Source organism: Castor canadensis, chromosome X (assembly GCF_047511655.1).
Source record: "Castor canadensis chromosome X, mCasCan1.hap1v2, whole genome shotgun sequence".
Classification (NCBI taxonomy): domain Eukaryota; kingdom Metazoa; phylum Chordata; class Mammalia; order Rodentia; family Castoridae; genus Castor; species Castor canadensis.
Genome location: NC_133405.1, coordinates 89,074,738 through 89,098,839, shown reverse-complemented (window position 1 = coordinate 89,098,839; position 24,102 = coordinate 89,074,738).

Below are 24,102 nucleotides of genomic sequence, written 5' to 3'. Positions count from 1 at the left end.
AGCATCGATCACATTTATTTCCTGAGAGAACTGAGTAACTTTTTCAATGGAATAACCTTGCAACTTCAGTTTTTCAAGGCGGATATCAGCTCTCGTCATTCCAGACAGGCCTATTCAGCTGAGTTGAAGAATCACATGTATATTACCAAAGAAAACCGTGTATGTTAGAAGCTGCAGCATCTATCACATTGTTTCCCTGTTAGAATTGAATTAGTTTTTCAGAGGAATACTTAGTGCAAATCATATTTTCAAGGTGTAGTAAGGCTCATTTTTTCCAAAGAGGTGTATTTAGAAAAGTTGAAGAAACACACATATCTTTCGAAGGAAAACCATCTTTTTTAGATGCAGGTGTAACTAGCACATTGTTTCCCTGTGAGAACTGAGTTAGTTTTGGAAGAAATACTTCCTGCAACTTAGGTTTTTTAAGGTGGAGACAGGCTTTCTTTGTTCAAAACAGGCATATTCAGCTGAGTTGACAAAACAAACGTATCTCTCCAAGAAAATCATTTGTGTCATAAGCAGGAGCATCTAGTACATTGTTTCCCTGTGAAAGTTGAGTTAGTTTTTGAAAGGAATACTTCCTGCAACTTAGGTTTTTTAAGGTGGAGACAGGCTGTCTTTGTTCCAAGCAGGCATATTCAGCTGAGTTGAAGAAACACATGTATCTCCTGAAAGAATAACATCTGTGTTAGAAGCAGGAGCAACTAGGACATTGCTTCCCTGTGAGAACTGAGTTGGTTTTTGAAAGAAATAGTTCCTGCAACTAAGCATTTTCCAGGTGGAGACAGGATCTCTTTTTTAAACAGGGCTATTCAGGTGAGTTGAAAAAACACATGAATCTCTCAAATGACAACCATCTGTGTTAGAAGCAGGAGCATCTAGCACATTGTTTCCCTGTGAGAACTCAGTTACTTTTTGAAAGGATTGCTTCATTCAAATCAAAATTTTCATGGTGAGAAAGGCTCATTTTTTTCCAAATATGCCTATTCAGCTGTGTTGAATACAGTCATATGTCTTTCTAAAGAAAATTCTCAGTATCAGAAGAAGAAGCATGTAGCACATTGTTTCCCTGAGAGAACTGAGTTGTTTTTTGAAAGGAATATGTCTTGCAACTTAGATGTGTCAAGGTGGAGATAGGCTGTGTTTGTTCCAAATAGGCCTATGCATCTTAATTGAAGAAACACATGTACCTCCTGAAAGAAAAACATATGTGTATAATCAGGAGCATAAAGCACCTTTTCCCTGTGAGAATTGAGTTAGTTTGTGAAAGGAATACTTTCAGGAACTTATGTTGTTCAAGGTGTGGATAGGCTCTCTTTGTTTCAAATAGGGCTATTCAGTTTAGTTGAAGGACTACATGTACCTCTCCAAGGAAACCATTCATGTTAGAAATGCAGAATCTATCAGTTTCTTTCCCTGTAAGAATTGATTTAGTATTTGAAAGGAATAACTACTGCAAAATAAGTTTTTTGAGGTGTAGATGGGCTAGGTTTGCTCCAAATAGGCTTATTCAGTTGAGTTGAAGGAACATATGTATCTCTCCTAAGAAAACTATATATATTACAAGCAGGAGCATGTATCACATTGTTTTCCTGTGAGAAGTGAGTTAGTTTTTGAAAGTTGGTAAAAAGAATACTTTCTGCAACTAAGGATTTTCAAAGTGGAGATATGCTCTCTTTTTTCCAAATAGGCCCATTCAGCTGAGTTGAAAGAACACATGTATCTCTCGAAAGAAAACCATTTGTGTCATAAGCAGGAGCATCTAGAATACCGTTTCTGAGTGAGAATTGAATTAGTTTTGAAGGGAATACTGCTTGCAACTTAGGTGTTTCAACATGGAAATAGGCTCTCTTTTTTCCCAATTGGCCTATTCAGCTGAGTTGAGGAAACACAAGTATCTCCTGAAAGAAAAATATCTGTGTTAGAAGTAGGAGCACATAGCGCATTTTTCCCCTTGAGAAATGAATAAGTTGTGAAAAAAATACTTCCTGTGACTTAAGGTTTTCAAGGTGGCAATACGCCTTATTTGTTCCAAATAGGCTTCTTCAGCTGAGTTGAAGAAACACATGTATCTTTCAAAAGAAAACCATTTGTGTTCGAAGCAGGAACAACTAGGCATTGTTTTCCTGTGAGAACTGAGCTAGTTTTGGAAAGGAATACTTCCTACAACTTAGCTTTGTCAAGGTGTAGATAGGCTTTCTTTGTTCAAATCGGACTATTCAGCTGAGTTGAAGGAACACATGTATCTCTTGAAAGAAAACCATCTGTGTTAGCAGCAGGAGCATGTGACACATTGTTTCACTGTGAGAATGTAGTACATTTTTGAAAGGAGTACTTCCTGCAATGTAGGTTTTTAAAGGTGGAGATAGGCTGTGTTTGCTCCAAATAGGCCCTTTCTGCTGAGTTTAAGAAACATATGAATCTTCGAAACACAACCATAGTGTTAGAAGCAGGAGCATCTAGCACATTGTTTCCCTGTGAGAAGTGAGTTAGTTTGTGAAAGGACTACTTCATGAAAATCAGAATTTTCAGGGTGGAGAAAGGCTCATTTTGTTCCAAATACGCCTATTCATGTGAGTTGAAATAACATATGTATCTCTCAAAGAAAAACACTTGTGTCATAAGCAGGAGCAAAAAGCACATTGTTTCCCTGTGCAAATTGAGTTAATTTTTGAGAGGAATACTTCCTGCAACTTAGGTTGTTCAGTGTGTTGATATGCTCTGTTTATTCCAAATAGGCATGTTTAGCTGAGTTGAAGAAACACATGTATCTTTTGAAGGAAAAGCAGCTGTGTTAGAAGCAGGAGTAACTTGGAAATTGTTTCCCTGTGGGATCTGAGTTAGTTTATGAAAAGAATGCTTCCTGCAACTAAGGATTTTCAAGGTGGAAATACGTTCTCTTTTTTCCAAATAGGCCTATTCAGCTAAGTTGAAGGAACACACGTATCTCTTGAAAGAAAACCATTTGTGTCATAAGCAGCAACATCTAGCACATTGTTTCCCTGTGAGAATTGAGTTAGGTTTTGAAACAAATACTTACTGCAAATCATAATTTTCAAGGTGGAGAAAGGCTCATTTCAAATAGGCCTATTCATCTCTGTTGAAGAAACTCATGTATCCCTCGAAAGAAAAACTATCTGTATTAGAAGCAGTAGCATCTATCACTTTGTTTCCCTGTGTGAATTGAGTTAGTTTTTGAAAGGAATACCTCCTGCAACTTAGGTTATTTAAGTTGGAGACAGGCTCTCTTTGTTCCAAACAGGCATATTCAGCTGAGTTGAAGAAACAAATGTATCTCACCAAGAAAACCATTTGTGTCATAAACAGGAGCATCTAGCACATTGTTTCCCTGTGAAAGTTGAGTTAGTTTTTGAAAGGAATACTTCCTGCAACTTATGTTTTTTAAGGTGGTGATAGGCTATCTTTGTTCCAAATAGGGCCTTTCACCTGATTTGAAGAAACACATGTATCTCTCGAAAGAAAACCATATGTGTTAGAAGCAGGAGCAACTAGCATTTTATCCCAGTGAGAATTGAGTCAGTTGTTAAAGGAATGCTTACTGCAAATCCTCATTTTCAAGGTGGTTAAAGGCTCATTTTGTTCAAATAGGCCTATTCAGCTAAGTTGAAGAATCACATGTAACTTTTGAAGGAAAACCATCTGTGTTAGATGCACAAGTAACTAGCGTATTGTTTCCCTGTGAGGACTGAGTTAGTTCTGAAAGAAATACTTCCTGCAACTTAGGTTTTTTAAGGTGGAGACAGTCTCTCTTTGTTACAAACATGCCTATTCAGCTGAGTTGAAGAAACACATGTATCTCCCAAAAGAAAAACATCTGTGTTAGAAGCAGGAGTAACTAGGCCATTTTGTCCCTGTGAGAACTGAGTTGGTTTTTGAAAGTAATACTTCCTGCAACTAAGGATTTTCAAGGTGGAGATAAGATCTCTTTTTTAAACAGGGCTATTCAGGTGATTTGAAGAAACACATGAATCTCTCAAAAGACAACCATTTGTGTCCTAAGCAGGAGCATCTAACACATTGTTTCCCTGTGAGAACTGAGTTAGTTTTTCAAAGGATTACTTCATGAAAATCAGAATTTTCATGGTGAGAAAGGCTCATTTTCTTCCAAATACACCTATTCAGCTGTGTTGAAGACAGTCATAAAACTTTCTAAAGAAAACCCTCAGTAGCAGTAGAATAAGCATCTAGCACATTGTTTCCCAGTGAGAACTGAGTTGTTTTTTGGAAGGAATACTTCTTGCAACTTAGATATGTCAAGGTGGAGACTGGCTGCATTTGTTCCAAATAGGCCTATACATCTTAGTTGAAGAAACACATGTAGCTCCTGAAAGAAAAACATCTGTGTTAGAAGCAGGAGCCTAAAGCACATTTTTCTTTGTTCCAAATAGGTGCATTCAGTTGAGTTGATGAAACACATGTACCTCTCCAAAGAAACCATCCATGTTAGAAATGCAGAATCTATCACTTTCTTTCCCTGTGAGAATTGATTTAGTACTTTAAAAGAATACGTCCTGCAGCATAGGTTTTTCGAGGTGTAGATGGGCTATGTTTGCTCCACATAGGTTTATTCAGTTGAGTTGAAGAAACACATGTATTTCTCCAAAGAAAACTACCTATATTACAATCAGGAGCATCTAGCACATTGTTTCCCTGTGAGAACGGAGTTAGTTTTAGAAAGGATTACTTCATGCACATCAGAATTATCAGCATGGAGAAAGGCTCATTTTGTTCCAAATAGGCCTACTCATCTGAGTTGAAGTAACACATGTATCTCTCAAAGAAAACCAATTGTGTCATAAGCAGGAGCATCAAGCAAATTGTTTCCCTGTGCAAATTGAGTTAGTTTTGAGAAGAATACTTCCTGCAACTTAGGTTATTCAGTGTGTTGATAGGCCCTGTTTATTCCAAATAGGCATGTTCAGCTGAGTGGAAGAAACACATGTATCTTTTGAAGGAAAAGCAGCTGTGTTAGAAGCAGGAGTAACTCGGACATTGTTTCCCTGTGGGATCTGAGTTAGTTCTTGAAAGGAATGCTTCCTGCAACTAAAGATTTTTAAAGTGGAGATAGGCTCTCTTTTTTCCAAATAGGCCTATTCAGCTGAATTGAAGGAACACATGTATCTCTCGAAAGAAAACCATTTGTGTCATAAGCAGCAGCAACTAAGACATTGTTTCCCTGTGTGCACTGAGTTAGTTTAGAAAGGAATACTTCCTCCAAAGTAGGTTTTTCAAGGTGTTGATAGGCTATCTTTGTTCCAAACAGGCCCTTTCACCTGATTTGAGGAATCACATGTATCCCTCAAAAGACAACCATATGTGTTAGAAGCAGGAGCATCTAGCACATTTTATCCCTGTGAGAATTGAGTTAGGTTTTAAAGGAATACTTACTGCAAGTCCTCATTTTCAAGGTGGATAAAGGTTCATTTTCTTCAAATAGGACTGTTCAGCTAAGTTGAAGAAACACATGTACCTTTTGAAGGAAAACCATCTGTGTTAGTTGCAGGAGTAATTAGCATATTGTTTCCCTGTGAGGACTGAGTTAGTTTTGAAAGGAATACTTTTTGTAATTCAGGTTTTTCTAGGTGGAGACAGGCTCTCTTTGTTCCAAACAGGACTATTCAACTGAGTTGAAGAAATATGTGTATCTCCTGAAAGAAAACCATCTGTGTTACAGGCAGGAGCGACTAGGACATTGTTTCCCTGTAGAACTGAGTTGGTTTTTGAAAGGAATACTTCCTGCATCCAAGGATTTTCAATGTGGAGATAAGATCTCTTTTTTAAACAGGGCTATTCAGGTGAGTTGAAGAAACACATGAATCTCTCAAAAGACAACCGTCTGTGTTAGAAGCAGGAGCATCTAGCACATTGTTTCCCTGTGAGAACTGCGTTACTTTTTGAAAACATTACTTCATGCAAATCAAAATTTTCATGGTGGAGAAAGGCTCATTTTCGTCCAAATATGCCTATTCAGCTGTGTTGAAGATAGTCATAAAACTTTCTAAAGAAAACCCTCAGTAGCAGTAGAAGAAGCATCTAGCACATTGTTTCCCTGTGAGAACTGAGTTGTGTTTTGAAAGGAATACTTCTTGCAACTTAGATATGTCAAGGTGGAGACAGGCTGTGTTTGTTCCAAATAGGCCTATGCATCTGAGTTGAAGAAACACATGTAGCTTCCAAAAGTAAAACATCAGTGTTAGAAGCAGGAGCATCCACCACTTTTTTTCCTGTAATAACTGAATAAGTTTGAGAAAGGAATACTTTCAGCAACTTATGTTTTTCAAGGTGGGAATAGGCTCTCTTTCTCCAAATAGGCCTATTCAGTTGAGTGAAGAAACACATGTACCTCTCCAAGAAAACCATCCATGTTAGAAATGCAGAATCTATCACTTTCTTTCCTTGTGAGAATTGATTTAATATTTGAAAAGAATACGTCCTGCAACATAGGTTTTTCGAGGTGTAGGTGGGCTATGTTTGCTCCACATAGGCTTATTCAGTTGAGTTGAAGAAACACATGTATCTCTCCAAAGAAAACTACCTATATTACAATCAGGAGCATCTATCACATTGTTTCCCTGTGAGAAGTGAGTTAGTTTTTGAAAGTTGTTAAAAAGAATACTCCCTGCAACTAAGGATTTTCAATGTGGAGATATGCTCTCTTTTTTCCAAATAGGCCTATTCCGCTGAGTTGAAGAAAGACATGTATCTCCTGAAAGAAAAACATCTGTGTTAGAAACAGGAGCATGTAGCACATTTTTTTCCCTGTGAGAATTGAGTAAGTTTGTGAAAGGAATACTTCCAGCAGCTTATGTTTTCCAGGTGGGGCTAGGCTCTCGTTGTTCCAAATAGGCCTATTCAGTTGAGTTGAGGAAACACATGTATCTCCCAAAAGAAAAATATCTGTGTTAGAAGCAGGAGCATATAGCATTTTTTCCCTTTGAGAAATGAATGTTTGTGAAAGGAATACTTCCTGTGACTTATGTTTTTCAAGGTGGCAATACACCTTATTTGTTCCAAATAGGCTTCTTCAGCTGAGTTGAAGAAACACATGTATCTTTCAAAAGAAAACCATTTGTGTTAGAAGCAGGAACAACTAGGCATTCTTTCCCTGTGAGAACTGAGCTAGTTTTGGAAAGGAATATTTCCTACAACTTAGGTTTTTCAAGGTGTAGATAGGGTCTCTTTGTTCAAGTCGGATTATTAAGCTGAGTTGAAGGAACACATGTATCTCTCAAAAGAAAACCATTTGTGTCATAAGCAGCAGCTTCTAGCACATTGTTTCCTTGTGTGAATTGAGTTAGTTTTGAAAGGAATATATCCTGCAATTTAGGTTTTTCAATGTGGAGATAGGCTGTCTTTATTCCAAATAGGGCTCTACAGCTGAGTTGAAGAAACATATGTATCTTTTGAAAGAAAACCATCTGTGTTATAAGCAGGAGCATCTAGCATATTATTTCCCCATGAGAAGTGAGTTAGTTTTTGAAAGCAGTACTTACTGCAAATCATAATTTTCAAGGTGGAGAAAGGCTCATTTTGTTCCAAATAGTCCTATTCATCTAAGTTGATGAAACTCAGGTATCCCTTGAAAGAGAACCATCTATATTCGAAGCAGTAGCAGCTATCACTTTGTTTCCCTGTGAGAATTAGGTTAGTTATTGAAAGGAATACTTCCTCCAAAGTAGGTTTTTCATGGTGGTGATAGGCTATCTTGTTCCAAACAGGCCCTTTCACCTGATTTGAAGAAACACATGTATCCCTCGAAAGACAACCATATGTGTTAGAAGCAGGAGCATCTAGCACATTTTATCCCTGTGAGAATTGAGTTAGGTTTTAAAGGAATACTTATTGCAAGTCCTCATTTTCAAAGTGGAGAAATGTTCATTTTGTTCAAATAGGACTGTTCAGCTAAGTTGAAGAAACACATGCACCTTTCGAAGGAAAACCATCTGGGTTATATGCAACAGTAACTAGCATATTTTCTCCTGGTGAGGACTGAATTAGTTTTGAAAGGAATACTTCCTGCAATTCAGTTTTTTCTAGGTGGAGACAGGCTCTCTTTGTTCCAAACTGGCCTATTCAGCTGAGTTGAAGAAACACATGTATCTCCCGAAAGAAAAACATCTGTGTTTGAAGCAGGAGCAACTAGGACATTGTTTCCCTCTGAGAACTGAGTTAGTATTTGCAAGGAATACTTCCTGCATCTAAGGATTTTCAAGTCGTATTCAGCTCAGTTGAAAAATGTATGTACCTCTTGAAAGAAAACCATCTAAGCTAGAAGCAGGAGCATCTAGCACAATGCTTCACAGTGAGAACTGAGTAACATTTAGGAAGGAATAATGCCGCCAGTCAGGGTTTTCAAGGCAGAGAAATCCTCACTTGGTCCAAAATAGGCCTATTTAGCTGAAATGAGACACACATGTAACTCTCGAAAGAGAACCATCTACTTTAGTAGGTGGAGAATCTAGCACATTCTTTCTCTGTGAGAATTGAGTTAGTTTTTGAGAGGACTACTACCTTCCAACCCGGGTTTTCAGGGAGGAGAAAAACACATTGTGTTCCAAATATGTCTTTTCATGGGATTTGAAGAACCACATGTATCTCTCAAAGAAAACTATCTACATTAGAAAGTGGGGCATAATGAAGAAGAACGAAATGTTATCATTCACTGGTAAATGGATGGAATTGGAGAACATCATTCTGAGTGAGGTTAGCCTGGCCCAAAAGACCAAAAATCATATGTTCTCCCTCATATATGGACATTAGATCAAGGGCAAACACAGCAAGAGGATTGGACTTTGAGCACATTATAAAAGCTTTAGCACACAAGGGAGGGGTGAGGATAGGTAAGACACCTAAAAAATTAGTTAGCATTTGTTGCCCTTAACACAGAGAAACTAAAGCAGATACCTTAAAAGCAACTGAGGCCAATAGGAAAAGGGGACCAGGAACTAGAGAAAAGGTGAGATCAAAAAGAATTAACCTAGAAGGTAACACACATGCACAGGAAATTAATGTGAGTCAACTCCCTGTATAGCTATCCTTATCTCAACCAGCAAAAACCCTTGTTCCCTTGTTCCTTCCTATTATGGCTTATACTCTCTCTACAACAAAATTAGAAATAAGGGCAAAATAGTTTCTGCTGGGTATTAAGGGGGTAGGGGGAGAGGGAGGGGGCAGAGTGGGTGGTAAGGGAGGGGGTAGGGGCAGGGGGGAGAAATGACCCAAGCCTTGTATGCACATATGAATAATAAAAAAAAAGAAAGTGGGGCATACAGCACATTGTAACTCTATGAGAATTGATTTAATTTTGAGAGGAATACTCCCTGGTCAGTATGGTTCTCTACAGAGAAAAACACACATTTTGTTCCAAGTAGGTCTGGTCTATTCAGGTGAATTGTTGAAACACATGTAAATCTTGAAAGAAAGCCCTCTACGTTAGAAGTACAAGCATCTAGCACTTTGCTTCCCTGTGAGTATGGAGTTAGTTTTTAAATGGAATGTTACCTGTGAATCAGGGTCATCAAGTGCTAGAAACTCTCAATTTGTGCCAAATAGTCCTATTCAGCAGAGTTGAAGAAACACACGTATATCTTGACAGAAAACCATCTACTGTAGAAGGTGGAGCATCTAGCACATGTTTCTCTTTGATAAATGAGTTAGTTTTTGAAAGGAATACTGCCTGCCAATCACTGTTTTCAAGGGGGAGAAAACCTCACCTTGTGTGAAATAGGCCTATTCAGCTGAATGAGACACACGTGTAACTCTCGAAAGAAAACCATCTACATTAGAAGGTCGAAAATCTGGGACATTCTTTACCTGTGAACATTGAGTTAGTTTTTGAGAGGAATATTGCCTTCCAATCCGGATTTTCAAGGGGGACAAATGCACATTTTGTTCCAAAAAGGCCTATTCAGGTGACTTGTTGAAACACATGCATCTCTCAAAAGAAAACCATCTCTATTAGAAGAATGAGCATCTAGCACTTTGCTTCCCTGTGAGTATGGAGTTAATATTTGAAAGAAATGCTGCCTGCAAAACAGGGTTTTCAAGGGTTAGAAAAGCTCAATTTGTGCCAAATAGGCCTATTCAGCTGAGTTGAAGAAACACACTTACCTCTCGAATGAAAACCATCTACTGTAGAAGGTGGAGCATCTAGAATATGTTTCTCTTTGAGAATTGAGTTAGTTTTTGAAAGGAACACAGCCTGCCAATCAGGGTTTTCCAGGAGTAGACGTGCACATTTTCTTCCAAATAAGTCTGTTCAGCTGAGTTGAAGAAATGCTTGTAACTCTGAAAAGAAAAGTATCTATGATAGAAGCTGGAGCATGTACCACATTGCTTCTCAGGAAGAATTGAGTTAGTTTTTGAAAGGGATACTGCCTGCCAATTAGGGTTTTCAAGGTGTAGAAGCGCACATTTTGTTCCAATTACACCTACTCACCTAATTTCAAGAAACACATGTACTCCCCAAAAGAAAACCGTCTGAATTAGAAGCAGGATCATCTACCGTATTTTTGCGTGTGAGAACTGAGTTTTGGAGAAGAATGTTACCTGCTTATCAGGGACTTAAAGGGGAAGAAACACATATTTTGTGCCAAATAGGATGATTCAGCTAAATTGAAGAATCACAGGTATTTCTCGCCAGAAAACCATCTATGTTAGAAGGTGGAGCATCTAGCACATTGTTTCCCTGTGAAAACTGAGACAGTTTTTGAAAGGAATACTGCCTGCCAATGAGGGTTTTCAAGGGGGAAAGAGGCACATTTTGTTCCATAAATGCCTATTCAGCTAAGTTGAAGAAACACATGTAAGTCTAAAAAGAAATGCACCTATGTTAGAAGCTGGAGCACGTAGCACATTGTTTCTCTGCGAGAATTGAAATAGTTTTTGAAAAAATACGGCCTGCCGATCAGGGTTTTCAAGGTGGAGAAGCAGTCATTTTGTTCCAATAAGCCCTATTCAGCTAATTTGAAGAAACACATATATCTCTTAAAGAAAACCATGTAAATTAGAAGGAGGAACATCGAGGACATTCTTTCCCTGTGAGAACTGAGTTAGTTTTTGAGAGGAATAATACCTTCCAAACTGGGTTATCAAGGAGGAAAAACGCACAATTTGTTCCAAATAGACCTATTCAGCTGAGTTGAAGAAACACATGTATCTGTGAAAAGAAAAGCATGTATGTTAGAAAGGGTTACATGCAGCACATTGATCCTCTGTGAGAATTGAGTTAGTTTTTGAAAGGAATCCTGCCTGCTAACAAGAGATTTCAAAGTTGAGAAACACACATTTTGTTCCATATAGCATATTCATCTGAGTTGAAGAAACAAATTAATCTCTCAAAAGAAAAACATCTATGTTAAAAGGTGGAGCATGTAGCACATTGCTTCCCTGTGAGAAATGAGTTAGTATTGAAAGGAATACTGCAGGCCCAACACAGTTCACAAAGGGGAGAAACACATATTTTGTTCTAAATAGGACTATTCAGGTGAATTTTGGAAACACATGTATGTCTCGAAAGAAGACCATCTATATTAGAGGTACGAGTGACCAACTCTTTGCTTCCCTGTGAGTATGGAGTTAGTATTTGAAAGGAATATTGCCCATGAATCAGGTTTTCAAGGGTTAGAAATGCTCAATTTGTTCCAAATGGGCCTAGTCAGCTGAGTTGAAAAAACACATGTATCTCTCGAAAGAAAACCATCTACTTTAGAAGGTGGAGCATCTAGTACATGTGTATCTTTGAGAATTCAGTAAGTTCTTGAAAGAAATACTGCCTGCCAATCAGGTTTTTGAGGGGGTAGAACTGCACATTTTTTCCCCAATAGGCCTATTCATCTCAGTTGAAGAAAATCATGTAACTCTGAAAAGAAAAGCATGTGTGTTAGAAGCTGGAGTATGTAGCACATTGTTTCTCAGGGAGAATTGAGTTCTTTTTTCAAAGGGATACTGCCTGGAAATTACGGTTTTCAAGGTGGAGAAGGACACATTTTGTTCCAATTACCCCTACTCAGCTAATTTCAAGAAATACATATACCTCCCGAAAGAAAATCTGAATTAGAAACAGGATCATCTAGCACATTCTTTCTCTGTGAGAATTGAATTAGTTTTGGAGAGGAATATTACCAGCTTATTGGGGTAATATTTTGCCTATTTTGTTCCAATTAGGCTGATTCAGCTAAATTGAAGAACCCCTGGTATTTCTCGACAGAAAACCATGTATGTTAGAAAGTGGAGCATCTAGCACATTGTTTCTCTTTGAGAACTGAATTAGTTTTTGAAAGGAATACTGCCTGCCAATCACAGTTTTCAAGTTGTAGAAGGGTTCATATTTTTTATAATTACCTTAACATTTAAATTGAAGAAACACATATATGTCACAAAAGAAATGATCTAAATTAGAAAAAGGAGAATCCAGCACATTCTTTCCCTGTGAGAACTGACTTAGCTTTTGAGAGGAATATTACCTGCCTATCAGTGTTTTCAAAGGGAAGACATGCATATTTTGATCCAAATAAGCCTTTTCAGCTAAATTGAAGAATCACAGGTATTTCTCATAAGAAAAGCGTCCACATTAGAAGGTGGATCCTATGGTACTTTTTTTCCCTGTGAATACTGAGATAGTTTTTGAAAGGAGTACTGCCTGCAATCAGGGTTTTCAAGGGGGAGAGAGGCACATTTTGTTCCAAAAATTCCTATTCAGCTGAGTTGAAGAAACACATGTAAGTCTAAAAAGAAATGCACCTATGTTAGAAGCTGGAGCACGTAGCACATTGTTTCTCTGTGAGAATTGAAATAGTTTTTGAAAAAATACGGCCTGCCGATCAGGGTTTTCAAGGTGGAGAAGCAGTCATTTTGTTCCAATAAGCCCTGTTCTGCTAATTTGAAGAAACACATATATCTCTTAAAGAAAACCATGTAAATTAGAAGGAGAAACATCGAGGACATTCTTTCCCTGTGGGAATTGAGTTAGTTTTTGAGAGGAATAGTACCTTCCAAACTGGGTTTTCAAGGAGGAGAAATGCACAATTTGTTCCAAATAGACCTATTCAGTTGAGTTGAAGAAACACATGTATCTGTGAAGAGAAATGCATGTATGTTAAAAAGCGTAACATGAAACACATTGATGCTCTGTGAGAATTGAGTTAGTTTTTGAAAGGAATCCTGCCTGCTAACAAGAGATTTTAAAGTTGAGAAACACACATTTTGTTCCATATAGCATATTCATCTGAGTTGAAGAAACAAATATATCTCTCAAAAGAAAAACATCTACGTTAGAAGGTGGAGCATGTAGCACATTGCTTCCCTGTGAGAAGTTAGTTTTGAGAGGAATACTGCAGGCCCAACTCGGTTCTCAAAGGGGAGAAACACATGTTTTGTTCTAAATAGGCCTATTCAGGTGAATTTTGGAAACCCATGTACGTCTCGAAAGAAAACCACCTATATTAGAGATACTAGTGACCAACTCTTTGCTTTCCTGTGAGTATGGAGTTAGTATTTGAAAGGAATATTGCCCGTGAATCAGGGTTTTCAAGAGTTAGAAATGCTCTATTTGTTCCAAATAGGCCTAGTCAGCTAGGTTGAAAAACACATGTATCTCTTGAAAGAAAACCGTCTACTTTAGAAGGTGACACATGTAGCACATTGTTTCCCTTTGAGAATTAAGTTAGTTCTCAAGAAAATACTGCCTGCCATTTAAGGTTCTAAATGGGGAGAAATGCACATTTTATTCCAAGTAGGCCTCTTCAGCTGAGTTGAAGAACCACAGTTACCTCTTGAAAGAAAACCATCTATGTTAGAAGTACCAGCATCTAGCACTTTGTTTCCCTGTGAGTATGGAGATAGTTTTTGAAAGGAATACTGCCAGCGAATCAGGCTTTTCAAGGGTTAGAAATGCTCAATTTGTGCCAAATAGGCCTATTCAGCTGAGTTGAAGAAACACATGTATCTTTTGAAAGAAAACCATCTACTTTAGAAAGTGGAGAATCTAGCACATGGCTCTCTTTGAGAATTGAGTTAGTTTTTGAAAATTATACTGCCTGCCAACCAGAGTTTACAAGGGGTAGAAACGCACATTTTCTTCCGAATAGGTCTATTCAGCTAAGTTGAAGAACACATGTATCTCTGAAAAAAAACCCATCTCTTTTGAAGGTGGAGCATCCAGCATGTTTCTTTTTGAGAATTGACTTAGTGTTTGAAAGGAATGCTGCCTGCCAATCAGGGTTTTCAAGGGGTAGAAACACACATTTATTCCAAATAGACCTATTCAGCTGAGTTGAAGAAACACATGTAACTCTGAAAAGAAAAGCACCTATGTTAGAATCTGGAGCATGTAGCCTATTGTTTCTCTGTGAGAATTGAATTTGTTTTTGAAAGAAATACCGCCTGCCAGTCAGGTTTTCAAGGGGGAGAAGCACTCATTTTGTTCCAATTATCTCTAATCAGCTAATTTGAAGATACACATATATCTCTTGAAAGGAAACATCTAAATTAGAAGCAGGAGCATCTATCAGATTCTTTCCCTGTGAGAACTGAGTTAGTTTTTAACAGGAATGCTACCTGCCTATCAGGGTTTTCAAAGGGAAGAAATGCACATTTTCATCAAAATAGGCCAATTCAGCTAAATTATAGAATCAAAGGTATTTCTTGTAAGAAAACCATCCATGTTAGTAGGTAGATCATCTAGCACATTGTTTCCTTCTGAGAATTGAGTTAATTTTGAAAGGAATACTACCTGCCCAACACAGTTCTCTATGGGGAGAAAAGCACATTTTGTTCCAAATAGGCCTCTTCAGGTGAATTGTTGAAACACATGTATCTCTTGAAAGAAAACCATCTACTTTATAAGGTGGAGTATCTAGGACATGATTCTCTTTGAGAATTGAGTTAGTTTTTGAAAGGAATACTGCCTGCAAATAAGGGTTTTCAAGGGGTAGAAACGCACACCTATTTAGGTGAATTGTTGAAACACATGTATCTCACAAATAAAAAATATCTATGTTAGAAGTACGAGCATCTAGCACTTTGTTTCCATGTGAGTATGGAGTTAGTTTTTGAAAGGAATACTGCCTGTGAATCAGAGTTTTCAAGTGTTAGAATGGCTCAGTTCGTGCCAAATAGGCCTATTCATCTGAGTTGAAGAAACATATGTATTCTCGAAAGAAAACCATCTACTTTATAAGGTAGAGCATCTACAACATGATTCTCTTTGAGAATTAAGTTAGTTTTTGAAAGGAATACTCCCTGCTAATCATGGTTTTCAAGGTGGAGAAGCGATCATTTTCTTCCAATTAACCATATGCAGCTAATTTGAAGAAACACATATATCTCTTAAAGAAAACCATTTAAATTAGAAGCAAGAGCATCTATCAGATTATTTCCCTGTGAGAACTGAGTTAGTTTTTGAGAGGAATACAACCTGCTTATCAGGGTTTTCAAGGGGAAAAATGCATATTTTGTTCAAAATAGGCCAATTCAGCTAAATTATAGAATCAAAGGTATTTCTCGTAAGAAAACTATCCAAGGTAGTAGGTGGATCATCTAGCACATTGTTTCCTTCTGAGAAATGAGTTAATTTTAAAAGGAATACTTCCTGCCCAACATGGTTCTCTATGGGGAGAAATGCACATTTTGTTCCAAATAAGCCTAATCAGCAGAATTGTGGAAACACATGTATCTCTCAGAAGGAAAGCATCTATGTTAGAAGTATGAGCATCTAGCACTTTGTTTCCCTGTGAGTATGGACTTAGTTTTTGAAAGGAATACTGCCTGCCAATCAGGGTTTTCAAAGGGCAGAATGCACATTTTGTTCCAAATAGGCATATTCAGCTCAGTTCAAGAAACATATGTATCTCTTGAAAGAACACCATCTACGTTAGAAGGTGGAGTAGGTAGCACATTGTTTCCCTGTTAGAACTGAGTTAGTTTTGAAAGGAATACTGCCTGCCCAACACGGTTCTCAATGGGGAGAAATGCACATTTTGTTCCAAATAGGCCTATTCAGGTGAATTATTGAACACGTGTATCTCTGGAAAGAAAACCATCTATGTTAGAAGTATGAGCATCTAGCATATTGTTTACCTGTGAGTATGGAGTGAGTTTTTGAAAGGAATACTGCCTACCCTCAGGGTTCTCTAGGGGTAAAACACACATTTTCTTCCAAATAAGCTTATCAGCTGAATAGAAGAAACAGATGTATCTCTGGGAGGAAAACCATCTATTTTAGAACCATGCACATCTAACATGTTATTTCCCTGTGAATACTGAGTTCGGTTTTGAGAGGAATAGGGCCTGCCTATCAGGGTTTTCAAGCAGCAGAAAGCAACATTTTCTTCCAAAAAGGCCTATTCAGGTGAATTGTTGAAACACACGTATCTCTCAGTAGAAATCCATCTATGTTAGAAGTATGAGCACCTAGCATATTGTTTCACTGTGAGTATAGTGTTACTTTTTGAAAAGAATACTGTCTGCAAATCAGGGATTTCAAGGGGGAAATATGCTAAATTTCTGCCAAATAGGCCTATTCAGCTGTTTTGAATAAACACATGTACTCTGAAATAAAAATCATATATGTTAGAATCTGGTGCATGTACAACGTTGTTTCTCTGTGAGAATTGAATTAGTTTTTGAAAGGAATACTGCCTGAAGATCAGTGTTGTCGAGGGGTAAAAAGTCATATTTTATACCAAATAGGTTTATTCAGCTGAGTTGAAGAAACACAAGTATTTCTAGAAAGAGAAGCATTTATGTTAGAAGGAGAAGCATCTAGCACATTGTTTCCCTGTGAGAATTGAGCTCATTTTTGAAAGGAATACTGCCTGCCCATCAGGGTTTTCAAGGTGTAGAAATTCACATTTTGTTCCACATAGGCCTATTCAGGTGAGTTGAAGAAACACATGTATTTTTCGAAGGAAAACTATCCATGTTAGAATGACACAAATCTAGCACATTGTTTCCCTGCAAATACTGATTTAGTTATTGAGAGGAATAGGGCCTGCCTACCAAGGTTTTCAATGGGCAGACACACACATTATGTTCCAAATACGCCTATTCAGGTGAATTGTTGAAACACATGTATTTATCTATAGAAAACTATCCATGTTAGAAGTATGAGCATCTAGCATGTTGTTTCCCTGTGAGTATGAAGTTAGTGTTTTAAATGAATAATGCTGTGCATCATGGTTGATAAGAGAGACAAATGCTCAATTTGTGCCAAATAGGACATTTCAGCTGAGTTGAAGAAACAAATGTATCAATGAAAGCAATCATCTATGTTAGAAGGTGAAGCATGTAACATATTGGTTCTCTGTGAGAGTAATACAGTTTTAAAAAGGACTACTGCCTGCCAATCAGTGTTTTCAAGGGGTAGAAACTCATATTTTGTTCCAAATAGGCACAAAAGAAACGCAGGTACCACTGGAAAGAAAAGTATTTATGTTGGAAGGAGGACCATCTAGCATATTGTTTCCCAGTGAGAATCGAGTTAGTTTTTGAATTGAATACTAGTTTCTCTGCGTTGAGGGCAACAAATGCTAGCTAATTTTTTAGGTGTCTTACCTATCCTCACCCCTCCCTTGTGTGCTAAAGCTTTTATCATGTGCTCAAAGTCCAATCCCCTTGTTGTGTTTGCCCTTAATCTAATGTCCACATATGAGGGAGAACATAAGATTTTTGGTCTTTTGAGCCAGGCTAACCTCACTCAGAATGATGTTCTCTAATTCCATCCATTTACCAGCGAATGATAACTTTTCGTTCTTCTTCATGGCTGCATAAAATTCCATTGTGTATAGATACCACATTTTCTTAATCCATTCGTCGGTGGTGGGGCATCTTGGCTGTTTTCATAACTTGGCTATTGTGAATAGTGCTGCAATAAACATGGGTGTGCAGGTGCCTCTGGAGTAACCTGTATCACAGTCTTTTGGGTATATCCCCAAGAGTGGTATTGATGGATCAAATGGAAGATCAATGTCTAGCTTTTTAAGTAGCCTCCAAATTTTTTTCCAGAGTGGTTGTACTAGTTTACATTCCCACCAAAAGTGTAAGAGGGTTCCTTTTTCCCCACATCCTCGCCAACACCTGTTGTTGGGGGTGTTGCTAATGATGGCTATTCTAACAGGGGTGAGGTGGAATCTTAGTGTGGTTTTAATTTGCATTTCCTTTATTGCTAGAGATGGTGAGCATTTTTTCATGTGTTTTTTGGCCATTTGAATTTCTTCTTTTCAGAAAGTTCTGTTTAGTTCACTTGCCCATTTCTTTATTGGTTCATTAGTTTTGGGAGAATTTAGTTTTTTAAGTTCCCTATATATTGTGGTTACCTGTCCTTTGTCTGATGTATAGTTGGAAATATTTTCTCCCACTCTGTGGGTGTTCTCTTCAGTTTAGAGACCATTTCTTTTGATGAACAGAAGATTTTTTGCTTTATGAGGTCCCATTTATCTATGCTATCTCTTAGTTGCTGTGCTGCTGGGGTTCCATTGAGAAAGTTCTTACCTATAACACTAACTCCAGAGTAGTTCTTACTCTTTCCTGTATCAACTTTAGAGTTTGGGGTCTGATATTAAGATCCTTGATCCATTTTGAGTTAATCTTGGTATAGGGTGATATACATGGATCTAGTTTCAGTTTTTTGCAGACTGCTAACCAGTTTTCCCAGCAGTTTTTGTTGAAGAGGCTGCTATTTCTCCATCGTATATTTTTAGCTCCTTTGTCAAAGACAAGTTGGTTATAGTTGTGTGGCTTCATATCTGGGTCCTCTATTCTGTTCCACTGGTCTTCATGTCTGTTTTTGTGCCAGTACCATGCTGTTTTTATTGTTATTGCTTTGTAATATAGTTTGAAGTCAGGTATTGTGATACCTCCTGCATTGTTCTTTTGACTGAGTATTGCCTTGGCTATTCGTGGCCTCTTGTGTTTCCACATAAATTTCACAGTAGATTTTTCAATCTCTTTAATGAATGTCATTGGAATTTTGATGGGAATTGCATTAAACATGTAGATTACTTTTCGGAGTATCGACATTTTTACTATATTGATTCTACCAATCCATGAGCATGGGAGATCTTTCCACTTTCTATAGTCTTCCTCAATCTCTTTCTTCAGAAGTGTATAGTTTTCCTTGTAGAGGTCTTTCACATCTTTTGTTAGGTTTACACCTAGGTATTTGATTTTTTTTTTTTTGAGGCTATTGTAAATGGAATTGTTTTCATACATTCTTTTTCAGTTTGCTCATTGTTAGTGTATAGAAATGCTAATGATTTTTCTATGTTGATTTTATATCCTGCTACCTTGCTATAGCTATTGATGATGTCTAGAAGCTTCTGAGTAGAGTTTTTTGGGTCTTTAAGTTATAGGATCATGTCATCTGCAAATAGGGATATTTTGACAGTTTCTTTACTTATTTGTATTCCTTTTATTCCTTCTTCTTGCCTAATTGCTCTGGCTAGGAATTCCAGTACTATGTTGAATAGGAGTGGAGATAGTGGGCATCCTTGTCTGGTTCCTGATTTTGGAGGGAATGGTTTCAGTTTTTCTCCGTTAAGTATAATGCTGGCTGTAGGTTTGTCATACATAGCTTTTATAATGTTGAGGAACTTTCCTTCTATTCCTAGTTTTCTTAGAGCTTTTATCATGAAATGATGTTGGATCTTATCAAAGGCTTTTTCTGCATCTATTGAGATGATCAAGTGGTTTTTGTCTTTGCTTCTGTTAATGTGGTTTATTAAATGTATTGATTTTTGTATGTTGAATCACCCCTGCATCCCTGGGATGATGACTACTTGGTCGTGGTGAATAATCTTTTTGATGTGTTGTTAATGTGGTTTATTGCATTTATTGATTTTCATATGTTGAACCACCCCTGCATCCCTGGGATGATGTGTACTTGGTCGTGGTGAATAATCTTTTTGCTGTGTTGTTGAATTCGGTTTGCCATTATTTTGTTGAGGATTTTTGTGTCAGTGTTCATTAAGGAGATTGGCCTATAGTTCTCCTTTTTGGAGGTGTCTTTGCCTGGTTTTGGGATAACTGTAATACTGGCTTCATAAAATGTGTTCGGCAGTTTTCCTTCCCTTTATATTTGTTGGAACAGTTTAAGGAGGGTTGGTATCAGTTCTTTACAGGTCTGATAGAATTCAGCAGAGAATCCATCAGGTCCTGGACTTTTCTTTTTGGGGAGACTCTTGATTGCTGCTTCAATTTCATTTTGTGTTATAGGTTTATTCAGGTGATTAATTTCCTCTTGGTTCAGTTTTGGATGATCATATGTATCTAGAAATCTGTCCATTTCTTCAATATTTTCAAATTTATTACAATATAGGCTCTCAAAGTAGTCTCTGATGATTTCCTGGACTTCCATGGTGTTTGTTGTTATTTCCCCTTTTGCATTCCTGATTCTACTAATTTGGGTTTTTTCTCTCCTCATTTTAGTCAGGTTTGCCAGGGGTCTATCGATCTTGTTTATTTCTTCAAAGAACCAACTTTTTTTTCATTAGTTCTTTGTATGCTTTTTTTGGTTTCTATTTCATTGATTTCAGCTCTTATTTTTTTATTTCTCTCCTTCTGTTTGTTTTGGGATATGCTTGTTCTTGTTTTTCTAGGAGTTTGAGATGTATCATTAGGTCATTGATTTGGCATCTTTCAGTCTTTTTAATATATGCACTCATGGCTATAAACTTTCCTCTCAGGACTGCCTTAGCTGTATCCCATACATTCCGGTAGGTTGTGTTTTCATTTTTATTCACTTCCAGGAACTTTTGAATTTCCTCTTTTATTTCATCGATGATCCATTATTCATTAAGTAATGAGTTATTTTGTTTCCAGTTGTTTGCATGTTTTTTGTCTTTACTTTTGTTGTTGAGTTCTACTTTTACTGCATTGTGATCAGATTGTATGCACGGTATAATTTCTATTTTCTTATATTTGCTGAGACTTGCTTTGTGCCCTAGGATATGATCTATTTTGGAGAAGGTTCCATGGGCTGCTGAGAAGAATGTATATTGTGTAGAGTTTGGATGAAATGTTCTGCAGACATCAACTAGGTCCATTTGATCTATTGCATATTTTAGATCTTGGATTTCTTTATTGATTTTTTTGTTTGGATGACCTATCTATTGATGATAATGGGGTGTTAAAGTCTTCCACAACCACCGTGTTGGCATTAATATATGCTTTTATGTCTTTCAGGATATGTTTGATGAAATTGGGTGCGTTGACATTGGGTGAATACAGGTTGATAAATATTATTTCCTTTTGGTCTATTTCCCCTTTTATTAGTATGGAATGTACTTCTTTATCTCGTTTGATCAATGTAGGTTTGAAGTCTACTTTGTCAGAGATAAGTATTGCTACTCCTGCTTGTTTTCGGGGGCCATTGGCTTGGTAAATCTTCCTCCAGCCTTTCATCCTAAGCCTATGCTTATTTCTGTCTGTGAGATGGGTCTCCTGTAAGCAACAAATTGTTGGATCTTCCTTTTTAATCCATTTCATCAAGCGGTGCCTTTTGATGGGTTAATAACATTAAGCGTTAGTACTGATAGGTATGTGGTGATTCCTGTCATTTAGTTGTCTTAGTTGTTTGAAGGTTTGATTGTGTGTACCTAAGTTGAGGTTAATCTCTACTGTCTTGCTTTTTCTTTTCTTGTGGTTTGGTGCTGCCTGTCTTTTCATGGTTAAGTTGGGTTTCACTTTCTGTGTGCAGAATCCCTTGAAGAATCTTTTGTAGTGGTGGCTTTGTGGTCACATATTGTTTTAGTTTCTGCTTATCATGAAAGACTTTTATTTCTCCATCTATTTTGAATGATAGTTTTGTTGGGTAGAGTATCCTGGGGTTGAAGTTATTTTCATTCTTTGCCTGGACGATCTCACCCCATGCTCTTCTTGCTTTTATTGTTTCTGTTGAGAAGTCTGCTGTGATTTTGATGGGTTTACCTTTGTATGTTACTTGATTTTTCTCTCTTACAGCCTTCAATATTCTTTCCTTAGTTGCTGAACTTGTTGTTTTAATGATGATATGTCATGGGGTAGTTCTATTTTGATGTGGTCTGTTTGGTGTCCTGGAGGCCTCTTGCATCTGTATGGGAATATCTTTCTCTAGATTTGGGAAATTTTCCATTATTATTTCATTGAATAGATTACGCATTCCCTTCGCTTGCACCTCTTCTCCTTCTTCGATGCCCATGATTCTCACATTTGGTCTTTGATGGAGTCGGTGAGTTCTTGCATTTTCTTTTCACAGGTCTTGAGTTGTTTAATTAATAGTTCTTCAGTTTTTCCTTTAATTACCATTTCATCTTCAAGTTCTGAGATTCTGTCTTCTGTTTGTTCTATTCTGCTGGATTGGCCTTCCGTTTTGCTTTTGAGTTCTGTTTCATTCTTTTTTCTGACGTTTTCCATATCCTGGGTGGTTTCCTCTTTAATGTTGTCTATTTTCATCCTGAGTTCATCGTGTTCTCTGTTTCACTTTGGTGTTTATACAGTGCTTCTATGGTTTCCTTTATTTCTTCTTTTGTTTTTTCAAATTCTCTATTTTTGTTGTCTTGGAATTTCTTGAGTGTCTCCTGTACATTTTGGTTGACCCTATCCAGTATCATCTCTATAAAATTCTCATTGAGTACCTGTAGAATGTCTTCTTTTAAATTATTCTTGTGGGTTTCATTGGGTCCTTTGGCATAGTTTATCTTCATTTTGTTGGAGTCTGGATCCGAGTACCTGTTTTCTTCATTCCCCTCTTGTTCCTGTAGTAATTTTTTGCTGTGGGAAAACTGGTTTCCCTGTTTTTTCTGTCTTCCCGTCATTGTCTTTGGTGTTGTTACTGTCCCTGTACTGGGTGCAATTGAGTATTTTCTAGATTGTAATAAAACAATGGTAATATTTAGAATGGAAGGGTAAGCTGAGATGGAAAGTAAAAAGTTAAAGAAAGGGGGAAAACAAATACACAGACAAGAAGGAGAAAACAGAACAAGGTATCAGACAAGAAAGTTTCAAAGGTATAAACAGGGAGCTTTAGTGTACTAATTGACAGTAAGCTGAACAGATATTAGAGAGACAGAGAGAGGATTGAAAAACAAAACTAAAAAAATAAGGATAAGAATAAAAATAAAAAATAAGTAAATGAAAGAAATATCTATATATATAAATGAACTAAAATAAGATGAAAAATAGAAAATTAAAAAAAACCCCAAAAATCCAAAAAACCAAAAAACCTCCAAGTTCAAATGCAATGAAATTTCAGTCTTAATAATTTGGGTGTCTGTCTCAGTCTCCAATCCTGGAGATGGTGCCTCAGATGTTGTTCTGTAGTTGTCTCATCAAAGGGGATGCATAAAGTAGAACAAAACTACATACACACACAGACATAAAACCCCACCAAGTGTCCCAAGTTCAAATGCAATACAGTTTCAGTAAGCTTTTCAGCATGCAGGTGTAATTCAGTTGTTCTCTCATCAAGGGTAGGAAGAAAGAGAAAAAAAGAGTCTGGAGACAGTTCTGAGAATGGTATCTGCAGCTGTGGCTTGCCTGCCCGCTGCTGTCAGCCTGCTCTTGCTGGTGGCATTATTTATGCAGATCTCTGAGGTGAGCTTAGCACTCACCTGGCCCCGCAGGCTTTGTTTGCTCAGAGTTCTCCTGTGTGGGAGCCTCTGCTACAAGCTTTCCCCTTTCCAAGCACAGTGGGAAAGGTGACACTGCACCTGCATTGTCAGGCCTGTGTGTTTATTTATAGTTCATGTGGGAGGTGGGTCTTGCCCCCTCTCCTGTGGAGTTTTCCTCCCTCTGCCACTCTCACAACTCTCACAAGCTTTCCCGCTCCTGGTTGCTGGGCGTACACCTCTGCTCCTGCCAGAGCCTCTCTGTCCCACCTGGCTTGTTCATTTACAGTCCCGGGAAGGATTCCCTTCCCCCAATCTTCAGTGCTCAGTACGCCCCACCCTCTTTCCCACATGTCTTTATTGTTCTTATTGCTTATTACTCAGTTTCTCTTTTTTCCCCGGGTGGGGGTCGATCTGTCCAGGGGCTATGCTGCTCTGGCCCAGGCTTGTCTGTGGGAGTACTGCGGTACCATGAAGCTCACCTTGTCTGCGTCTTCCC